The sequence below is a fragment of the Anser brachyrhynchus genome, assembly GCF_964034855.1.
Source record: "Anser brachyrhynchus genome assembly, chromosome: 1".
Lineage (NCBI taxonomy): Eukaryota > Metazoa > Chordata > Aves > Anseriformes > Anatidae > Anser > Anser brachyrhynchus.
This window is the reverse complement of record NC_137694.1, coordinates 144,516,866-144,532,723: the sequence shown is the minus strand read 5'-3', so window position 1 is coordinate 144,532,723 and position 15,858 is coordinate 144,516,866. Positions and strand designations below refer to the sequence as shown.

At 38.1% G+C, this 15,858-nt stretch overlaps 1 long non-coding RNA gene across 6 annotated transcripts; it reads right to left on the bottom strand.

Moving 5' to 3' along the window:
- Positions 1-2,348: 2,348 nt before the first annotated feature.
- On the bottom strand, positions 2,349-8,453 carry LOC308179891. Of its 6 annotated transcripts, none has more exons than XR_013940650.1 (5): positions 8,019-8,453; positions 7,593-7,712; positions 7,164-7,256; positions 6,777-6,844; positions 2,349-5,262 (listed from the first exon to the last, which is right to left on the bottom strand). It is a non-coding gene; the product is annotated as an uncharacterized lncRNA (long non-coding RNA). The 6 variants fall into 6 exon arrangements; XR_013940651.1 differs by having other exon boundaries at positions 2,349-5,144; XR_013940652.1 differs by having other exon boundaries at positions 7,187-7,256.
- Positions 8,454-15,858: the final 7,405 nt, after the last annotated feature.

Below are 15,858 nucleotides of genomic sequence, written 5' to 3'. Positions count from 1 at the left end.
CTGGGTGGGCCTCTGGGAGAGCAGATTTAAGGAAAACTTGATGTGCAACAGCAGCTGAGAGACATGAGAAAGATAATGTGAGCCCTTCAGGGCCCAAGGTGAGTGCAGCAGGAGGGCAGGAGGTGCTCCAGGCACGCAGCAGCAGTTCCCGTGCGGCCTGTGGAGAGGCCCCTGGTGGAGCAGGCTGTCCCCCTGCAGCCCATGGGTCCCACACGGAGCAGATCTCCACGCTGCAGCCCGTGGAGGAGCCCCCGGTGGAGCAGGTGGATGTGGCCTGGAGGAGGCTGCGGCCCATGGAGAGCCCCCGCAGGAGCAGGGGTCTGGGGGGAGCTGCCGCCCGTGGGGGACCCGTGCTGGAGCAGTTTGCTCCTGGGGGATGGATAGACCCCATGGTACGGAGCCATGTGGAGGCAGTTCTTGAAGAGCTGCTGCCTGTGGGCAGCCCCCGCAGGCTCAGTTTGGGAAGGACGGCATCCCGTGGGAGGGACCCCATGCTGGAAGAGGGGCAAGGAGCAGAGGAAACAAAGCACTGGAGACAGACAGCAGTCCCCATTCGCCATTTCCCTGCACCGCTCAGGGGGAGGATGTAGAAGAGGGTAGATGGAGGGGAAGGTGTTTGTAGTTCACTTTTAGTTTCTCACTGCTCTAGCTTGTTACTAATAGGTAATAAATTATATTAGTCTCCCTACGCTGAATTTGTTTCACCCATGACAGTAACTGGGGAGTGATCTCCCTGTCCTCATCTCAACCCTTGAGCCCTTTTTAATCATATTTCCTCCCCCTACTTCCTTTGAAGAAGCAGTGTGATGGAGTTCAGCTGCCCATCAGTGTGAAGCCAGCACAGGTTCTTCACCAAGAGGGTGGGCGGGCTCTGGAACAAGCTTTCCAGGGAGGTGTTCATGGCACTGAGCCTGCCAGAGTTCAAGAAGCATTTCAACAACACTCTCAAACATATGGTTTGGTTTTTTGGGTGGTCCTGTGTGGAGTCAGTGGTTGGGCTGAATGATCCTTATGGGTCTCTTCCAGCTTGGGATGTTCTATGATTCTATGAGTTCTAGAATCATAGGTTCTACAATCAGAAATTCTCTGATTCTATGAGTTGATACTTGGCCATATGTTTCTATTTTCTACCCCAGTTCTTTTGAAGAGGGGAAGTGAGAGAATGGTATGGTGGAACTTAAATGACACTGGTATGAAACCACCACATGCAAGTTCACAGTATTTGTCTCAGTGTTCATTTGACATCAGTTTGTCTGCTTTGTTGTTCTAATGTATGTTAAATTTGAGAGGAATATTGCCCCAATGGATTAGCCTGTTGTGAAGGAGCTAGAAGGAGGAAAAGTTTATTTCCCACCCTAGAACTGCAGCAAGGATAAACCGCCCAGGTAGGCAGCAACAGATGTGACGGTGTAGCCAACAAAAGTAGCTGTACCTGCTGTTAAGGCCAATAAATGCATTCCCATAACACCCTGAAATCTCCCCATGAGTAGATAAAATTTCCCATGTTCACATACATACAGCATAGAACTATCTATATGTATAACTGAACATTATATGATGACACCAGGAACAAAGTGCGTATATGTGCCAAAAATAATATTAAGAGCATGTATAATTTGTTTAAAAATCATATGCTTAATCTGTTCTGCATTCCTACCGGGATATGAAATTGTCCTGATGGTTAAATTTAAAAGTTTAACTCTTAAATGCAACACAATATTTATGTTAGCAACAGGACTGTATGTAGGACACAAAAGAATCAGAAAAATATTTTGTGATCCTTGGTTTGGTATTTTGTATTTGCTTTAGCTCTTTATTTGTCTCAGGAAAACCTGCCTTGCCCACCCATCTTTGCTGTTAACAGTGTCTGAAAGTTTAATATCAATTTTTTTTTTCTATCTGTTCTTTGACCCAAATAATTGATTAGAAGTTTGCATGAACTGACAATAAATTCAATCAAGTAAAAAAAAAAATCTGAGTTGGGATTGTTTTACACTACAGGCACTGTGATGTTTGTCATGAAATTTATATCAGTTTTAAGATTTTTCTTTTCTTGATTTCTTGGCTAATTTTTATTCCATACTTCAGCTTTTGCTTCAGCAAAAATGTAGCTTTTCTCATGGAATAAAACTGCATTTAATCCTCACTTCTCCAAGCTCAGTTTAGCAATGTTATGCCTTTCTCTGAAAGTGGCTTTACACAGACAGAATGGAACAGAATAACTAGTTCTGTCTAAAATAATGAATCTGCTATTATCAGTAGGTAAGAGAAGATAGTACAGACTGAAATTTTATCTCAGTTAAATGGACTAGTATTTTTGCAACATGGTAGAGAAACTACAGTAAACTGGTTTACCCTGTAGACAATTCTTTTTCTGTTAATGAAAGGATTTCAGTGTATCTTGAAATATTTGCCAGTTTTCATGAACAGAAAATGCATGAAAACTTAATAAAAAATAATTTTAAAAAAAATCAAATACATAAATATTGATCAGCTTCCCTCAACTGGAAAAATTAGTACCTTGCTTTGCAATTCTTCCATGGTCCACATTCAGGAAATCATCCCTCCTTTGGTAGTAGGAGCCAAACATCAGTTTATTGTTAAGCACCCTCTTAAGTGCTTTTTTGGGTTATGTTCAAAAATTAAATGTGTTCAAGCCCCACATGTGTAGATAAGAGTCATAAATAAAATTAGAAGACAAATTTAGATTCCAGTCACCTTCTCTTTAATTAGTGTGTACTCAGATCAGAACTTCTATATGGGACCATCTGGGCAGGGACATTTTTAATATAGTCATTTCTTTTTCTGTTTCATCACTTGCTCTCTTGAGTTGCAGTTCTGTGTTTTCAAACAGAATCAAATCAAAGATGGCAAGCTTCATCATTTACTTACTCAAGGAACAGAAATAATCATTGAGGAAGTGCTGAATGAAGAGTATTTACTATATTGAATATTACTTGCTCACAACATTTTGTTCCCCAAAAAGTAACAGAGAAGTATTTTTCCTGCTAAAAAAACAATCTAATAAATTATTTAATTAAATCAACTATATTTGTTATAGTATTTTATTAGCAACATACATTTAACAGAAGTATGTTATTGTCTACATTAAAGGCAGATATTTTTAGTACTGTGAGGGCCCTTTTAAATATCAGTGCTTCAGCCATTAGAAAGATGGGCTGAAAAACCGAACTTAACTAGAACATCTGCTTTAAAATACATATGATTTAAATTATGACCATTTCAGGATCACAGAAACAAAAGTGAATAGAATCCAGTACATCCATAAAGATTTTAGCTTAAAAAGTCTTGAAGCTGACAACAAAATTACGGATGTCGTGTTATTTATGTTAAGAGGTTAAAAAAGACACAGGTAAAGTGCCCTAAAGTCAGCAAATATGATAAAAACAAAGGGTTGGGTGTTTGGAGGAGGGGGGGTGGTTATTAATGGCTCATGTCCTCAACAGAAATAAAAAATAGAAAGATGAACTTTAGAACTGATTTTGCAAGATGAACAAATATGACCCTTTTTCCCCCCACCAAAGCTCCCTTGCCAATTGCTGGATGGTGAAATGATCTCACAAAGTTTTAGAGTTGAATGAGGAAGTGTCACAGCGGTATGGATTGACATCTGCCTCTGTCAGCTCTTTAGAGTTCACACAAAGGAGGATGAACGCATACTACCACACAGAGAAACCTACCATTTGACAGAAAAGAGCATTTTCTGACCTGACCAGCAGAGCTGGGACTTAAGTGAAGGCTCCCCAGAGTGGATGGTCTAAAACATTGATTCATTAGTCTGTTTAATCTTTGTGGCTGCTAAGAGAGAGATCCTCCTTGATTTACAGTCTGTCAGACTGTCATCTCAAGAGGTCCCTGATCACTGTCCCTCTACCAAACTAAAAAAAAAAAAAAAAAAAAGAAGTACCTATTACCCATGTTGCACAGAATTTGCATAAGGTTCTAAGGTTCAAGTGGAGGCTGCAAATAAAAAATCACGAAGTGCTACATTCAGTACAGGGACAAGTGGTTGTCGGGCAGCTACTTAATAGTCCCTGCTTTGGGAATGCATTTGCTATTTTCCATGAATGTTGGTAGCCTTGAGGAGTCAAGGGAATGGAAAGGCCCAGCTTCTCTCCATGCTTCCTGCTTACCCTTGTAGCACCCATACAGTGCTACATTTTGTATCCTAATATAAATTGCTGATATAGGCCAGATAAATGAAGTATGGTCACCTATTTCCACTGAAGATGAAGGCAACCTAGAACGACTAACCAAGATGATTAATCTCGTTCTACATGTATGCCAGTATTTGACCATGAATAAATCCTGACTAGACTGTGGAGGTTTTGTGTGTACAAATATGATAACATGGATAAAAACAAAAGTAAGGAATGTGGCTATATTCACTGCAGACTAGGATGAGTTATGGCTGGGGAGAGATGGGGATAGCTGCTTCCTGTGGGCTGGGAAACCAGGAGCCAAGGAGATCCCAAGATCAGGCCAGGCTGTCAGACCATGGCTAGGGCCAGGATCAGGCCCAATGAAGGGAACCAGGGTCAGACATGGCCCAGGATAGCCAAGCAGAGCCATAGGGACAGGACAAGGCCATGCTGGGACATTGTCCTGTGGGTGTGTCCAGGTGGCTGGGGGCCACGAACAGGCAGGGCAAGGCTGTGGGGGACTGGAAAACAGCCCTGATGTGGTCTCCCTGGGGCAGGGGTGACATGGGGTCCTGGGCCTTGGGTGGGGTGGGGTAGAGGAAGCCCTGGTGAAAGTAGCAAGGACTATGAAGGTCTGGTAGAGTCTACCAGGCCCTGACAAGCTGCAGCAATACCGCTACACTTACTTTAGGTAAGCCTAATGTGAGGTTAAAAGAGGGCAGGCGGAAGAATGCAAAAGAACTAATGTGTAGAAGGAAATCAGCAGCAGAAGAACAGATTGAAGCACTCTCTGAGCCTAGAAGTCCACCCAGTAGAAAAGAGCTTCTAGGTATAAAGTATGACCTGGTAGAATAGCCTTAAGATGTTTTCTGATTCAGTCCAGGACTGTTCCTTGCTGAGATTGCTCCAGAACTGGGAGATGTCTTCAAACAGCGGTGTCCTTTCCCAAGGACAGCTCTTCATAAATGGCTAATCTACATGCTGACAGATCACACAGGAAAAGAACGATATAACTGCTCTGAATGGTTCGACTCAGTCATACATTTCTTGTCTTTCTATTTGTGTCCTCTGTACAGTCAGAGAATGAGGGAACCTGGCACTGTAACCATCAAAACAACAACAACAAAAAAATTTAAATTATATAATGACAATTTGAATATCCAAAGTAAATTAACATTCTTCATTTCCTGTTAAACCTTGGTACTTTATTTGCATTTCTCTCTGTGACTGTATTTCTGACTCTCAGGTTCTGTAGCCTATATTAACAGTCACTTTGGGTTTAACATCATTAAATGTTCATTGTCAAGTCCCCACAAATCCCACATTCCCCTTGTCTCTCAGGCTTAAAAAACTCATTTAACACTAAGGGCTAATTAATTAACTGGATTTTCCTATATTTAATGGAGACTACCCTAAACCATAGAACCAAACCCCACTGAAATTTAGTTCACTGGGGCAACCTATAATTATACCCAACCAGATTTAACCACTGTTCTAATTCATGTTTATTATTACAATAGTAGTCTGCACTATTATTTATTACTACTACCAAGAATATAAGTAAGCTTATATTGCATAGTGCACAATACACAGCATACTGTTAAGTTGTATTATGATGTGTTATGTTATGTTACACTATGATATAAATGTACTCTGTGAGGGAGAAATTCAGAAGCAGTTTGTGCTATAGGCATTAGAACTCTTTTTCACTCTGAGTGAAACAAAATACAAAATTCAGGGTGAAAAAAATAAAGGCAAATGTATTATTTAATGAACTGGTAAACTCAGGGAAAAAGATCGTGCTCAACTTCTATATCACATTCAAAAAAGCTTTCACACACCTCCAGATGGTTGATTAACTTTTTTTTTTTTAATGTCTGCAAACTGGTTTTCTTTATTTGAATTGTCCTTATTGTTTTTTGAAAAAAATATTTTTGTTCATTGTCCTTCTTTATAGGTGTTAGCAAAATTAGCCTCTGCCTTCAAAAAGAAAATCAAAGAGTCTTGTGGCTGTTACTTGATGTAGGGTGTGTTAGAAGAGAAAGATGACTGTGGTGAATTAGCAATCAGGCACGAACTAGGCACACATCACTGTGTGGTTATGAACATCTGCTTCAGGTGTGTTGGTAGGTCACCGCCAGCATCTGCTCCTCCTAAATTCAATGGTAGCTTTTCTACTGACATAAATAGAAACCAGTTCGGCGCTCCACACAGCTGTATCAAAAAATCTGATCATAGAAAGCTTGTTGTTTTAGAGACTAACACTTTTGTGGTTTTATAAAGTGAGTGGAATATTACTTGCTCATGTTTTAAAATTTCACAAGGAGAAAAACAAACATGCAAACAAACAAAATTCCCTGACTTTTACTCCATTAATTTCTGTCTCTCCTATATAAGTGAAACATTTCAGTATGGTTCAAAATGCACAACGTTTCTAGATATTCCTCTATCATGAGAAGCTATGCCATGTAGAAACACAGATTACTCCATGAGATGCTGTACCTTCATACCACTTTGCAGAGGATTATGCAGAGATACTGAAGTAGATCTTTGGAGAAATATAGCTGTATGATACATACTTGTGCACTGTAGTGTTTCAAGTCTACAACTCACCTTCAGTAGCCCTTCACAGCCCAGCCTTGCACCTTTAAAGGGACACTCTCAGTGGTGTAGTAGTACATCTGAAATACAAATACAAATTCAATCCCTAACACTATTAATTGAGAAGGCAACATTTGCAAGGTAGACTCAAAAACAGCCAAGGCAATGGTCTGTTCCCAATCAGCACATAATTTCACACTATAGTCTATAAGAAGAAGCTTTCTGGGTCTCAACACTGTGAGATTGTAGCAACTATGGTCATTGGAATAGTAGTGCCAATCATTTTCCAGTACTGCTCTACAGCAGAGAAAATGATAAATATTGCATGCATTTCTGCAGGTTACTTTGTGAGAGCAAATCAGTTTCACTCAGGGTGTGGAAAAAATTATTTTATAGCACCATAATATATTTGAGTCCTTTACGAAAAGCTGAGGTTGGAGAATTCTGATCCCATTGACTGGTAGGCAGATCCATGGAGTTAGCAGAGTATATCTGATAAAAATAAATTAACAGTGTGTTTTAGAACAGGTAATAAGCAAGCAAATAACCAAATACAGACTTTAATTCCAATATGGGGTAACTAAAACTATGGAAATGTTAATGAACTGTATTCTGCAGAGGTAAAGTCAGCAGGGAGGAAAACACCAGTACCTGGCTGTGACTTAATTGTGTCTTTACAAGTGTTTATCTGCTCTATGTCTAATGAATGCAGATTGGGAGTCCAGGACTCAATTAAAAATACTATAAACAAAATAGAAGAGTACAAAAGGAAGGAGACAGCATGATAATCTCACACCCTATGGCGTTGTGATTGGGAAAACATCATACCATATATAAGATGACTCCAGGTCTAAAAAGGTAATAGTGAATGTTCAAAGTGAACATCAAAGTGATCCAGAAGCAGAGCTGAGATAGTCTGTGACACAAGAAGCTGTAGCAGAGGAGAAACTAAGAGAACAAGAACCTTCATTTATCCCATATCTTAAGGGACAAAATCTCTTCCATTCAACAGAAATTTGGCTTTGCTAGCCAAATATATAATATATATATAATATATATTAATATAATATATAATGATATATCAACAATTTAATCAATTAATTATTATTAATTAATAATTATTATTATTAATTATTAATAATATATAATACAATGTATGTATATTATATAATATATATATATATAATAATATATAGTTAGTGTTGAAAGTGTTCATTTCAAAAGTAGAGTATGCTCCAAAAGCTGTAAGGATACCTTCAGGATTGTGGTTTTTATTAGTTGTCTCTACCCTGTGTTTATTTGACAGCAAGCTGTAGTAGTCCATGTTGAGTCATTAGCAGACTGAGAGGAATAAGTAAGGTACAATAAACATGGGAGGGGAGAGGAAGGAAGGGGAGATGAGAGGATGGATATTTTCTGAGTATTAATACACAACTGAAGATGCAGACCAAAGGACACCATCTTCCAACAGGTGATGCCTAAACTCTATCCCTGAAAAAATATAGACAGAAAACAAACCAGCTAAATATACAGAAACACAAGGTGAGTAATAATGACTAGTGACAGAAACTGGAACCTATGAATTACTCACCCACCCACCGACACACACCCCCCTTTGAATTCCCCAGTTAGAAGAGATATTGTCAAATCAGGTCTTGCAAATTCTGGTGACAAAGCAAATTTACTGATTCTTTTAGAGCCCTACAATCACCACAAATGCAGTGTTTCAGGCATTGTATTAGTTAAGTAGGACAGAGCTACCAACCACCTGCAACTCAATACCCTTGGTAACGAGTTATTGTCACTTTTAATTCTTATTGTTAATAATATCATTGCTTTTATCTCACAAGAATCACTAGTTAGCTGTTAATACAGGCATTATAATTAGGATATTCAGTTGTTACTTTTGTTTAGAATTAGCTGCAGAATTGACTTCTTTTCTGAACTACCTCAAGGACTCCAGTTTCTCATCATATGAACCTTAAGATCAAGGAACTGGTGTTTGGATATTGGCCAACTTATATGAGACAAATCCTATTCACACTTGTGGTGGCTGTCATTGTAGGTTAGATTGGAGAAGCTAAAGGGACAAAGCAATGAGTGTTTTAGCTGTAGCCAAAGACCAGGTTCTGTCATTTGGAGAGCTGCAGCTGATTCACATCCACTTTAGGTCAGGCACTGAGGGAGTCTTATACTTAGAGAGATCAATTGGCTACACCTATTTTTCAATAGTTACCCCAAACCAGAAAATTACCCCCCCCCCCTTTTTTTTTTAACTTTATGGATCTTTCAATCTTGTATAGATTTTGTTCTTTATTAAAGTTGCAATGTATTTTTCTAAAGTGGAAATCATTGTATTTTGGAGACAAGGAGATGACCTTCCATTTCAAGAAATCTCTTAAGCTTATAACGTGGTTTTCCTCTGATTTCACAGCTAATACACAGAAAATGACATACCTTGTTTGTGTTCATTTTCTGTTTTTACAACAGGATTCCTAGCAACCAAACAGATATCCAAGGTCAGAATTTCAAAAGGACTTCTAATTTTGAGTCCTTCAGTTTAGGAGAGCCCTGATGATAAAAATGCTTGTGTTTCTCCTCCTTCTGCATGTAGGCACTTCACTGAAAAGGTCATCGAGGGAAGACAGGCTTATTTATTTATTTATTTATTTGTCTATTTTATCCAAGTTGAGCCCTTTATCACCCTAATGAAATTAGGACTTATATTTGGAAGTATTCTTCCCATTGATCATAGTGAAAGTTGGAGATATTGTTTAGCCTGAAGTCCTCACTTGATGTTGTGCTCAGCTTGTCTATGGCAGACGGGCACTCCTCCGGACATATTTTAAGAAAAAGGAATGACATCTGTAAAAGTGTATGAGTCAATGTCATTGGTTTTCTTTGGAAAAGCCTACTGCATAAAATTCATTCTGAACATGTAGAAAACAAAACCTATGGTTCTTAGAAAAATCAGCTTCCTTAATGGTAAAAATTGAGATGCTTTTGGACATATGCAAAAGCAGGACCTGAGACATCTGAGAAGACTGAAATCTTTGTAGGGTTCACAAGCCTCTAGCTGAATGGGAAGCTCAAGAATATAACTTTACAAATAAGGACTCTATGCATCTTCAGACATTTATGTCTTTGTATAGGTCTTGGTCTGTTTTTATGATTGATGGTTGCAGCTCTAAAGTACGCTTATCTTCCTCAGAAAATTTCTTAAAAACAGTTGGAACTACGCTAAGGTGAAATGTTTGGCCTAAGTCTGAAGTCAGACTTATGGCCAAATTTTCTTCTCATCCATATTATTTGCCTACAAGACTGCCTTGTCCTATTGCTGGTGTTCTCAAAGGATGAGAATCTCCATTTCTCAAGACACTTTTGCATTGTCTCAGGAGGACACTTCTCTCTCACCCAAACTTGTCTCAGTATCCTCTGTTATGGGGTCTGCTCTTGTGGTGATCTCATACATACCATTAACACCGAGCGGACAAGATGACCCTTGTTAAGAAAGGCCACACTGTTATCTACAGGGCAGATGAGAGTTGTAAGCAAACTGAGTCCACAGAGTTTTCAGGCTGTCAACAAGGACAATATGGATGCTGGGTACTTATGCTGAGATAGCCAGTAAGATTAATAATAATTGTTTCATTATTGTGTTGGGTTTAAAAGTATTCTGTCATTTTTCTTAATTAATGTTTGGGTTGCACATGTGGAAAACTCTGTAAAAAGAAGCTATGCATTATTATTTATTTTAGCCTAGATTTGTTACAATGAATGCAGAATCTGTTCAGAGATGCTACATAGTGATACTGATGCATTATCCACAAACCCTTATATTGTTGAATTTTACAACCTGCAATTGCATAGAATCACTTATTGCCAAGTGGTCATTTTCTCACATTTGTTATGACAACAGGATAAATGCCAGCGTTTGTCAACATCTTGTAAATGATGAGTCTTAATGAGGCAATCTACTGTTTCACCCCTCTGAGGAATCTCTTAATAGGATGAGCAAAATATCAGGTTAAAGGAAGTGGGAGGTAATCCCAGGGGACAAACCTTTTCTTGTACAATATATTCCTCAAGGTTTTGCTTGGAGTGGGTTCTAGGATGCAGGCCAATTTGGCGTACCCCCCTGTACAACATTTTAATTGTATTTTTATCAAATCCAGCAGAAATGCAGTCCGGATGTTGAATCTGTCAGTAAGCAGTGCCCTGTGAGAAAATAACAGTCTGAGCTTTGAGAACTTTCACCTAATACTTGAACTTAAAGTTATTCCTCCTAAACTGAAGAATATTCCTCATGTGTCTCCTCTTGAGCTGCACTGTATTTTTTAACTCTATATTTTGTAAAATATATTTCATCTTTTTGTGCTTGCTAATCTATTTCATGACTTCTTTTCTGAAAAAATAAAAAAAAAAATCAAAGCACATTTCAGTCCAATTTTGGACTGAAAAAGTCCAGCGTTTTCGGACTAAGCTCTGCTGCTAGATCCTTTTAATGATAAGGCAAAGGGGAAGAGAGTTCTTGCGTTGCCTCTGAGCTTTTAAATGTTTTGCTTGCTTTTAGTATATGTGTATACTAACCTTCATGTCTGAACGCCAAACCTTAAAAAAAACTTGAGTGCATGAGAGAGCCCTACAAATGTAATTCTAAATTAGAACAAGACCGGTTTCTCAAAAACAAGTACTATCACTTCACCACTGTATAAATGGTACTATGAGATATAAATGTTAATCAAGAGATGTTGTGTTTTGATAACAAGAAACATATATGATTTAGGATTCAACCAGTTGTATAGTAGAATTGCAGTTCATTAGAATTTGGTCTTTCTTTTTTGCAGCTTTTTGTTGTTGTTTTTGAGCATCAAATTCAAAACTCAGTGAAGCTGACAGAAAGAATGTCACAGACTTTATGAATTTGGGTAACTAAAAATTAAGCACGCATTGTATTATAGCGATTTAAAAAAAAGTCACTGGAAAATGAAGACACAATGAAGTCAATATGTTCTAGTAGAATGTATTGATTTCACTGAAATGTTGCACGCAAATTTATGAAAGCATTTGACTTCATTAAAGTGATGTAACGTCATTTCAATACTTGACACATAAAAATAATAATAAAGTTTTCCTGTAAACTTTTTTTTTTTTTTAAGAAAGGGGGAGGGAGGTGGGCATTTCTTGAAAAACTCATAAATTTCAATTCTTTATTCATACTCTGGGTTAAAAAATATAAAAAATAAAAGAAAAGGGAATTTCAGAAATTTCAGGAGTTTCTTTACACACATGATGTGACAGCCATGTTAATTCCCCAAGATATTTTAGTTTATCTCTCCCTTCACTCTGTGCCTCTTTCCCAGAACATCTCCGTTCTTCCTCATCCTGCTCTCAGCCCCTCTTGGGATCAGACTCTCAGCGTCTGAGGGAAGGCAATGTAATGATATGTTCTGATTTGCACTTTTGCTGTTCATCTGTATACTGGAGACATGGTTTAATTGGATTGGATTGGCCATGGCTGTGCCTTCTCCTGCCAACAGAACTGATGTTGTAGTCTTTTCCTACTAATTGTTTGTATAACAACTGTAAAATATAATGTTAATCAGAACAACTGCAACTGGCTATGTTTTGTATCTGTTTTGTTTTAATCGGTATTTAAGTGTTAACTTGCAGTCCATGAGAGGCAGGGGGACCTGTATTACACTTATGCATTGCTAACAAGCACCTAGAGCAGCATACTATTTTGAACCTTATTAACCACTGAATTTTAAGCAGACTAAATTGTCAGCGTTTATATTTGTAGGATACTTCACTGAGATTGTTTGTATAAATATAAGCAAGAGTGAAAGACAGAAAATGCATTGTGCAAGGACAGTGAAGGACAGAGAGAGGTCAGTCCAACCATGAACCTAAGTGGGATAGGGTTTTCTAATTTAGACAAATCTTATGAGGAGACCCAGACTTTGGAACTCTCCTTGTCACAAAACAAATTTGTTGACCTGCAAAAATTATCCACAGAAATTGCACTTAGAAAGGACAGATAAGCCTGGTATTTGGGTTTTCTGCAGAGGAATGGTGAGGAGTAGAAACAGTGCCACTGCTGATGTTTTAGTTTTTGCTACAAAAACCATTCATGAAGTAGCTTGGGATCTAACGTGGCTTTCACAGAAAATAAAATAAACCATTGGTTCCGTCCTGAACTCTGTATAGTACAATGGTGATTATAGAGAGAAAGGTCTGTTTCTTGAGACAGAAATCTAAATTTCAGATGACAGGAAAGAGTTCAGATATGGATGAAAACATGACACTGCAAGATATACTATCCAAAGTCAGCCTGTGTCCTTTGTTCCTGTTGTAGCTTTCTCTCCCCTAAAGAGAAGTGGGAAGATTTCAGGAGTAATTTAGAAAGCAAAAGAGTGGAGGATGTGGCCTTCTGTCTGTCTTCTATGATGTGTTCTGAAAGGAAGACAAAAGACAAAATATTTTTGGAAGGGGACCAGAATTAACTACCAGTCACAGACCACCCAGCCTTCCAAGAACCCAAAATTTCTTTTGCTTAGGTATCTCTCAACCTTCTTTAATTCCATAATTGCAATGTATATTCACCGATAAAATAAACATTTATTGTAATAAAAACTTTTGGGGGAGAGAATAATAGTAGCTGGGATTTCTTTTAATCATATTATAGCTATTACTACTACTTAAATAAAAGAATATAAAAATAAATATCGAGTCATTTAAGCATGATATCAGATGATAATTTCTTTATTTAAGCTAAGGCAGAATGAAGAATGACAAGACAGTCCCCAAATTACGGTAGACTAAAGCCTCTTTTTTATTATTTTATTTATTTATTTTTTATTCCTGTATCAATTATTTATTTGCTAATCATAGAATCATTTAAGTAGGAAAAGACCTCTTAAGATCATGAAGTCCAACCGCTAACTTTCCTGCCCATTTTATTTCTGATGATGCATTAGTACAGGTTGCAAATGAAACAATTCTTAAACATGCTTTAAAAGAAACTCTTAATTTTAGATAATGAATATTTTCCTGAACTATACCAGTATGTAAATTATTGACTGACTAGGGTGCAATTACTTGCAAATAACACTGAATTAAGCTGAATTCTAGTTAGCTGTACAGCCACATGAAAGCTATATTTCTGACCAATTCATGGCATTTTGAATCTCCTATCCAGAGGCAGATAGTTTAGTCAAAGGACATATGGGAAGAATCACCTGCCACACACACATTTTAGGTGAAGATACTCTGCCTCTCCAAATGGAGCTTCATCATCTTACAGCAGTTGAGGCTCTCACAGTTTTCCTGCCTGAATTCTCCCCTTCATTAGGACATGTGGATATTTCTGAAGGAAGCCAATCATTTTGAGGGCATGAAGAGTAAATAAAAAATAAATAATAAGTAAATTAACAATAAAGAAGCCCTGTAAATGCATTTTCTTTTACTACACTATAGTCATCAAGTTGTTATCATGAGCTGAACTACTTGAACAAATGATGGTGACAAATGTCTCTCTCACTTAGATGTATATGTGTACGTACGCACATATGGCAATACAATTGTAGTTGAGTGAAGGGTTTTTTGTTAAATGACTGCTTTTGCAGCTCTGAATGTAAGCTGACATCAGTTAAACTTTACTATAGCAACCTTCTTCACACGTCCTGCCCCATGTTCATGCTCCAGTTCCTCACCTGTAACTGTCGTGAGCTCCAGCAGAGCCTAGAAGTAAACCCTCAGTGCAGTAGCAGCATTAAGTCACTTCTCAATAGTCCTTCACACATAACAACACCCTCAGCTGTTAAAACAGATGTCTTCTTATGGTCTCTTCTTCTGAACGGCAAATGTGCACTTTCTGCAGGTGAGATGCTGCTCATTTCTACCCTCTTGATCATAAGATTAGTCTCTCAGTGACAGAGTGATAAGGGAGTACTGTCGAATGTGTTGGCTACAGCAGTTCTTTCTTCACTTTTTTACAAATGGGGAAGGAAAGGCAGAGAGGCACTTAGGTCTGTGGTCGCTCACAGATCCACTTCCCGGTAGGGCTGAAGCAGTTGGAACAACTTGCTTCTAACAAATCATTTGATTATTCTCTGTCACCTGCTAGAGAGTCTCAAGTGACAACAAAATGTGACAGTGTTGAATGATTCCACTTTCATCTATTCCACACGATTAAGGGTTTTAGTCTAATAATTTCCACTATATAAAAATAAGGATAAATGATGACAGAGAAGATGCAGTTAAGTCACTGCATAAAGAGATTTGTTTGGTTTTTCTCCTCTTCATATAAATAGAGGTCTTTCTAGGAAGGTGAGTTTGTATGTACTTATCTTCAATTAAGCTCATGAAGCTTGCAGGGAAATTGTAAAGCTCTGTAAGCTCTCTGAGCTCTTAAGACTGGACAGCACTACCCCATGAGCACAGCATTCAAAATCAGCAGAGACAGAGAACCCCTAAACGTATCTCCCTTTAAATAGTCAGACCTTGCTAATCCAAGCTTAGTTTAACCGAATGCCTGGGTGTCTGAAATACTTAAGTGGCAACCTGTCTCCAAGTCTGAATACACCTTTGATTTGTTAATCAGATTGTAAGGATGGGGGTATTCTGTATGAAATGAAGTTTGCAAACAGCTTTGGATTAATCAGCCTTACATATTACAAAACAAAGCAGATTCCTGCCTTTGTATTCATCATCAGGAAGGGCTGGCACCCTCTCTCCCAGGCTGATTTATAGAATTGCACATTTGGCATAGCAGTGTAATGTTCAGAAAGCAGAGTTTTCTAATAAGGATGTGCAATGAATGGAAATAAACTGAATGTACCTGAAATTATGCACCTAACTTTGAAGTACATTATGTTCTAGAAGCTTTATAAATAAATAAATAAGTCATTATTAGAATATGTTTGCTTTCTGAACAAGTATTAACAAACCTAGTTCATACGTAGCGTATTTGTCACTTCTGAAAGATTCATTTGTGCTTATTCAACCTCTTACTCATGTGTTTATTCTGTTGCCGTTCCAAGGAAATATTACCCATTAAATCCACCAGATTCTGATATGAGGCTACCTGTCA